Source organism: Hippocampus comes, unplaced genomic scaffold, assembly GCF_001891065.2.
Source record: "Hippocampus comes isolate QL1 unplaced genomic scaffold, H_comes_QL1_v1.1 scaffold229, whole genome shotgun sequence".
Taxonomy (NCBI): domain Eukaryota; kingdom Metazoa; phylum Chordata; class Actinopteri; order Syngnathiformes; family Syngnathidae; genus Hippocampus; species Hippocampus comes.
The window spans coordinates 29,325-36,738 of NW_017806060.1; the positions used below are offsets into that span (position 1 = coordinate 29,325).

General features: G+C 39.0%; 2 long non-coding RNA genes across 2 annotated transcripts; both read left to right on the plus strand.

The window, feature by feature from the left end:
- The first annotated feature begins 6 nt into the window (after positions 1-6).
- Positions 7-969, plus strand: LOC109529707 (uncharacterized). The gene is made up of 2 exons (XR_002170883.1): positions 7-545; positions 582-969. It is a non-coding gene; the product is annotated as an uncharacterized LOC109529707 (long non-coding RNA).
- A 4,197-nt stretch (positions 970-5,166) lies between these two features.
- Positions 5,167-6,772, plus strand: LOC109529716 (uncharacterized). Its single transcript, XR_002170884.1, has 2 exons — positions 5,167-6,262; positions 6,319-6,772. It is a non-coding gene; the product is annotated as an uncharacterized LOC109529716 (long non-coding RNA).
- The last annotated feature ends 642 nt before the right edge of the window (positions 6,773-7,414 follow it).

Consider the following 7,414-nt stretch of genomic DNA (forward strand, 5'->3'; position numbering starts at 1 on the left):
GGGGGGGTGCGCGCATTTTGCCACACGCAGCTTGTAAATGAGGATACTTGAAGTTGGACACCTCCAAAAATTGGGGAGGGGGGGTGTTGAGTTGTGTGAAGCTGGAATTTTTGGTTGTGTTTCTATGCAGTCGTGTTTTCATGAGGCGCTATTTGACATTTATGAGCACAATCGTTGCCTTATTTTGTGGCATTATTGATTTTTTTGGGGGGGATTACTTTCATTCTGCATGCAGGGTTTTGTGGCATCGTTTTTTTCTTTGGGGTGGCGGGGTCGTTTTTTTTTTTTTGTTTTTTTTTTTTTTTAAATGAAGTACCATTTTTTCAGGTTATTTTAATGACGTACATTCGGGATTAGTTGCATTGTGGTTTTATTTTTAGTTTTTATAACGCCAACTTTCAGACGTAATTTATTATAATTATTATTAGGGCTCTTATTGGCATGCTCAGTTTGCATTCATATTGTTACGTAATGTATTTTTATGCAACTTTAATGTTTACATTCATGACAATGCTGTGTGTGTGTGTGTGTGTGTGTGTGTGTGTGTGTGTGTGTGTGTGTGTGTGTGATTTTTTTCTTAGTTTTTTTTAGATTTTTCTTTCCAATGTTAATGGACCTGTCACCCCATTTTTAAGACACAAACGTTTTCATGCACTGGATTTTTAAAAAATCATTTTATTTTTCTAAACTTTCTCATCAATTGTCTTTGTATTTATGAAATCTGCATGTCACTTTTTTTTCACAATCATAATTATTCCACCATTCTCCATGACGCTTTCATGACACCCAGTTATTAATCAGTACATGCATGATCATTTTCTGGCTAGTTATTAGCTTTCTTTTTAGTGGCACCAATTTTTAAAGGCAATATCTGGATTTTTAAAAAAATATATATATACATAAGAATGATTTGTATTTTCTCATGACGTTCAAGTGACACTTCAAATAAAAAAATAGCTTGACATGCAACATTTTTATTTTTGTTTTCTTTTCTGGTAGGTTATTGTTGGTCTCATCACATCCTTTTTTTTTTTTTTTTAATATATAACTAGATAATGCTCACCACTCCTTTGCATTATTAGTCTTATTTTGTAATACTTTTAATGAATATTCTGGGACACCCAGTTTTTACCCATCACGCCAACCTTATTTGTTTTACATTCATACGTATTTTTTTTTCAATATGATATTGACATATTGTCCTCAGTAGTACTCTTGTTTGTAATTTATATTTATCTTTTTTAATGGCGTCTTCATGACACAGCAAAAAAAAAAAAATAATAGCTTTCACGGGACATGTTTAAGAGACTACAAAAACCCCCAAAAACTGGCTTTAAATAATACAGTGTTTGATTCCCCCCACCCCCCAGCCCCCTCCTGTCTGTTTGAATCCCTGCGTGGACTCCAACAGTGCTCAATGCTCTTATCTCCTCGGCAGCGCCACATCATCCTCATCACAGCTACGGAGGGACAATTGTTCTTCATTTGACTTCATTCACAGGCAGACGCCTTTCCAGGTCATTTATACGCTTCATTTGCTGATAAAGAAAAAAAAAAAACAAAAACAAAGAAAAGACTCCACGGGGGAGAGACAAGGGAGGGCGGCTACTTTTTCCTACGAGATACTTCAAAATCAAAGACAATTATTGCTTTACATGTATAGATATACATATAGATATATGTATGTCTGTATATAGATGTCGACGTAGTTCGATTAAATTGCCTTCGCTTAGCGGCGTTTTCGATTGTGTGTTTGAAAAGCGACGGATGTGATCAAAACAGCAGGCAAGAAATAATTGTGACGGCGGAATGGTTGTGTGGGCGCAAAACGGGCGAGGATAAAGCTGATCTCATTTCAGCATATTAAATATTGTCTCCCAAAAAGGATGAAAAGCACCCTCGTCGCTATCTGAAATTGAATCTGGGATAGCATTTGCACGTGGAAAGCGAGAAAAGAAAAACACACACACACAGATACAGATACACTCACCCACTGTGTGTGTTGTTGTGATTTGAAGCAGGATGCTTTTTTTTTTTTTTTTTTTTGAAAGGCAAAGAAAGGATAAAAATGTAAAAAAAAAATACAATTATACATTTAAAAGGAAAGAAGAAAGCTTAGGGAAAAGGGAATCACGTTGCAACGCTTGTTTGAAGGTTTAAAAAATATATATGATTCGTATCCAGACTTTATTTCCAAAGACTCAGGATCCCCCCTCTTTTTTTAAATTATGATGTTTCATATTTATAATTTTCTTTCATTGTTTGTCCTGGTGCACGCCATAGAGCATTCTTCCAAAAAAAATCGTTTTTGTCAACAGGAAAAATGTTTTCTTTGATCTGTAATGTTTCTGTCGTATCGTCAATCAGATCAAAACATTTGCTGTCAATAAGATCAAAGTCATCTTTTGCCCAAATGCAAAGTTGCATCCATGATGTGGTTTGTTTGTTTGTTTGCCTTTTTTTTTTTTTTTTTTTTGGTCAGCGGCAAGATATTTGAAAACAGCTTTTCTTTGATGTTTCTCGGATTCCATCAATGGCATGAAAACGGTTTTGCGATCGTCAATCACATCAAAGTCATCCTCCACTGAAACGCAAAGTTCAAGCCAGGAAGATGTTTTGGAATACCTTTTTCTTTCGTGTATTTTTCTCATTATATCGTTAACGTAATGGCATAATTGCACAAGTCTACATTTAAATTACTATTTTTGTTTTCTAGTTTTTGAAAAACAAGCCAAACACACGCACGTGCAATTCAAATTCAACAAACAAGAATAGTCGATGACCATGACAGGCATGTTCTTATGTTTTATTTAATTATGAAATAGCGTGACAGTCATCTGAAATGCAAGATTAAAGTTCTCCTTTACTCAAATGCAAACTTGCATCTATAAAGTTGATCAATGTCATCAGGGGGACAATTTTGAAACGTGCCCACTACGATGTCTTATATATTGTCACTTAGCTTTTTGTGTTCTGTTTTTACTTTTTTTTTTTTTCAGTGAGCCTTCAGAGTGATGTCACATAATTTTGTCATCAAGAGCACGTTTCTGAAAAATTGTACTGCTCAAAAAAATAAAGGGAGCACTTAAACAGCACAATGTAATGACAAGTGTTCCTTTTATTTATTGAGCAGTATATCTGTGTGTATATACTTTATATAATGCACACACATTCGATAACATCAGTAAGATCCAAGACATTTCTCACAGTTTGATCAATGTCGTCAGGATTTTTTTTTTGAAGTCTAATATATGCTGTGTCATTTCGTGGCTTAAATAATTGACATATTACAATATTTGCACGCGTTCAAAAACTTCCTCAAAATTCATTCCCAGATTCTCGATCAAATGTCTTTTTTTTTTATTTATTTTTTAAGTTATGACTCGTCTTTTTTTTTTTTTTTTTTTTTTTTGGCATCATCTTATTTAACTGAACAGGTTTTTGTTTATATTTTTTTTTTAGCGGGCGGGGCAAAACTGAGTAGCAAACCCAAAAAATGTCATTGATATGACAAATATTGATGGTTGGAAGTTGAATGTCACTGAGGGATCAGGACAGCCATAAAGAGCCAAATGTGTCAGGAGTCCATGCTCCGTTGCAATCGCTCGATTGAATACGCCGTCAAATCATATTTGAAAACCTCCCGTGTTTGTGTCCAAGAGTTTTCATCTTATATCATCCGAATGTGCGCAACGCAAGACCCAACTGCAGTCATGAGTCCGAATGCAGAGTCATGCATGGACTAGGAATTGCCTTTTCGGAAAAGCTACTGTTGAAAGGTCGAGCGCGCAGTCACATTTCGACTGGTATCGGTGATGCCGATACTCTGTATAAATACCCGTCACATGCGTCTGGAATTGCTCGTCACCAGTTCATAAAACAATTACATTATGCACAATGTTATTATCTTTGTTGACGGCATGTATTTATTTTGGTGCTTGATGTCACCTCCATCTGGATTCATTTGGGCAAGCCCAACGACGACAACAACAGCAGCGCTAAGCGGCGCTGCAAGCTCCCCGTTTCATCCTCCTGTACCTGGATGGCGGCCGCCTGCGGCAGTGTAAGACCCCGCCAGCGAGGTCTGTCTTTGGCCAGCGGCATCACCTGACACCACGCTCCGGTTGTCCGTCCGCCACGTCGTAAATGCCCCGCATTGTGCGTTGAGGTTGAACCTGAAGTGTTTCGCAACGCGAGGCGTTGCCACATCTCCTTTTTGTTTTCCCATCGCCATCACAATGCACGTCTTGGCTCTTTCCGCAGACCGAAACTGAGCGACGGATGTACTTACGGAGCGGCGTGCCGATGCGCTGACGCACGTCGGACGTTCCCAGGAAGACGAAAAAGTAGTTCCCGCCGACCATGTAGCATTTGGGCACGCACTGGATCCTTCAGCTCCATTCCACTGTGTTGCTGTTGTTCATTTATGGCGATGCTTTGAGATACAAGCTCTTAGGATTTTTTTTTTTTTTTTTTTTGCTTTGACTTGTCAGCGCAACTTGCGAAGCGAGCGGCTGTACGGTGGGAGTGACGCAACTCACTCCACGGCGAGTGGCAGTTTTCCAATTAGAACTAGTCAACAATTCTTCCCAAAGAGGCTTCAACCTGTGAAGGTCAATATTATTAGACATATAATGAAGAGATTTATTTTACGTGGCTTACGTGGCCTCTGCTAGCTTAATGCTAACACATAATGGGGGGGGGGACGCTAACTAATGTAACCCTTGAACATATCCACAAAATTCTTGAAAAAAAAAAATTTAAACATCCGATATACCCCCACCCACTCCCCAAAAAAGGGCTGAGGTGCTCACACCAGAAGGAGCAACATGATGCCCAACGAAATGCAGCAAAAAGTGTGACAAAATCGAATTCCTTGACATTCTATTACATGATGTCATGACGGAATATATTCAAGAAGTCAGCTACAGTATTGTAGAGTGCCGTCTGTCCCCTAAATATTTTTGGTTTGTTTTTGGACAGTCTTCGAGTATCAAGCATATCAAGATTTTGATTTCGGACTTGATTCTTGAGCGTAAAGATCCGGTACAGAAACCACTGATATTTTGTGATCGATCCACACCAACGCTCCAGAATTCTCCGTCCAGCTGGATTGTGTCATTTGCTCTGATGATGATGATTGAATTGAATACAACTTGTGTTCAAATGTGCTGGACAAAATGTCTTCCCTCTCATGATGATGATGAATTGGACGTACAGTACACATCCACACACCAAAGTGCACGTCATCGCTTCTCAAACACTAACTTCGATTGTTCTCTCATTTCAAAATGTGTCATCATATCAAAGCATATTTCGCTCATTCACGTGGGCGGCGTCAGATTTTGTCATAGCACCTGCGCGTGTGCGCGTCCGCGTCGGCATGCAAGTCAATTTGTGCATCTTTAGCGGAACTCCCTCCCCGTCAACTTTTAACCCAAGAGCCTTTTGATTATAATCATTATGAAAAGTTATTATGAATCACCCGCGAGGCGAAAATATTTTTTTTGCGTTTGTGCACCCTTATGTCATTGTCAGTAAAAGAGATGCGCAAACAATGAAAAGCGGCTCGGTAGAAATAATAAGTACAACTATTATGATATCAATAATGGTTAAAAAAAATTTTGAATAATTCAGAGCTTAACGTTGGTTATTTATGTATTGTTGAGGAAGTGTAAATAAAGAAATTAGACTCAACTTGGTTGCCATTACATCGGGGGGCTTATTGTTGTTTGTTTCATTCAAAAACAAAAATGGTGGCAAAGAGAGGCAATATGTGACGGTAACCGTAGAGCCGGTCGGAAGTGGAACTCGGTGATCCATTTCTCTCCGTTTGAGCTCCTCCGCACAAAAGGATCGAGAACAGTCTACTTGGGTACACAGAATGCTGGAGTGCTTTCAATAAAACGGTCACGTTCATGTTAGAACGCGATGAATTGTAAGATGTATTTGTTACATATTTGGATGCATTTTTAAGCTTTAGGAAACATTGATGTCTGGATTTTGGGGGGGTTGGAACGGATTAGGGCATTTACATGGAAAATGTGTCTCTCCTTACAAAATTTTCCAGTTAAGAAATTTCTTCCAGAACCAATTAATTTCGTAAGTGGAAGTACCACTGTACTCAGTTTCCCGTTCTCGCGACACAACTCGTCACATTAATAACGTAAAATCGGCGATGTCTTATCACGTTGTAAATTTCACGTTGCAATGTGGGAAGTTCTGTATCACGTTAAAATGTGATGGAGTTCACGTTTTTCATGTGGTAAAGTTCACACTATAAGGCGGTTTCACATTTTAACGCGGTACGTTCCACAGTTTACTTGTAAGTTATCACGTTCTAACCTGATCATTTGCACTCGTGCATTCAGCAAAACAAAAAGAAGCCATTTTTTTACGGTAAAAAAAACAACAAAAAAAGTTTTTTAGATTTATCAGTGTGTGTCAAATCAAGGCAAATGTTGACCGATCGAAAAAAAAATGGTGGGAATCTCAAACGTGTGAAACTCGACATGCCACAAATGCGTGCGTGTTTTATGGGACAATGGGAACAGTGTTCAAGGAGCTTGAAAGACTTGTGAGTAATCTCTGCCGAACATTGACCCGTTGTTCTTTGAAGAGTCGTGTGGGAATTTCAAAACGGTGAAAGCGTAAAACAGTGTCGGATTGATCTTGCACACGAAACACAAAGGCCCGCTAACGCAATTGGACCATCGGGAAAAAGCGACTGGAAAGCACAAACTATATGTGTACTTTTACAAAATGGATGTTTTTTTGTTTTTTTTTTAATAAATAGATTTTATTTATTTTAATTTATTTATTTCTTTTTAATTATTTATTTATTTATTTTTAACTTTTTTTTTTTTTTTTTTTTTCTGAACCACAAAAACATGGTGCGGCGGTCAAGGGAAAAAGTGGATCGCCGCAAAGACAATTGACTTTGAGGATCCAAATCTCGAGACCAACCCGGGAGGCTGCGAGGCCAAATCCATTTCGATCCACTTTCGGACCTCACAAATTCCGTTCAAAGTTCAGAAGGTCACAAGGCTTGTCAAGAACCTAAATCAAAGGCCGTTTTGTTATGATGACTGTTGATTGTTCTGCCCATCGTGTCATTACGGCGTGAAGGTTTTGGCAGCACATTATGCGTGCGAGCCTCTAATATGAATGGGTTCAATTCTCACACACTTACACACACACACACACACACACACACACAGACACACACACACACACACACACACACACACTCCTGAGGGGTTGGTCCAAGCTAACCGTGGTAGCTTACCGGACCAAAAGAGATTAGCTCGATGGGGATATGTCGCAGAGATGTGTGCCGGGTTCTGGAGGTGAAAGGTAAAGTCACTTATCAAGAAGAGGAGGAGGAGCACCCCCCCCCCCCCCCCCCCCCCCC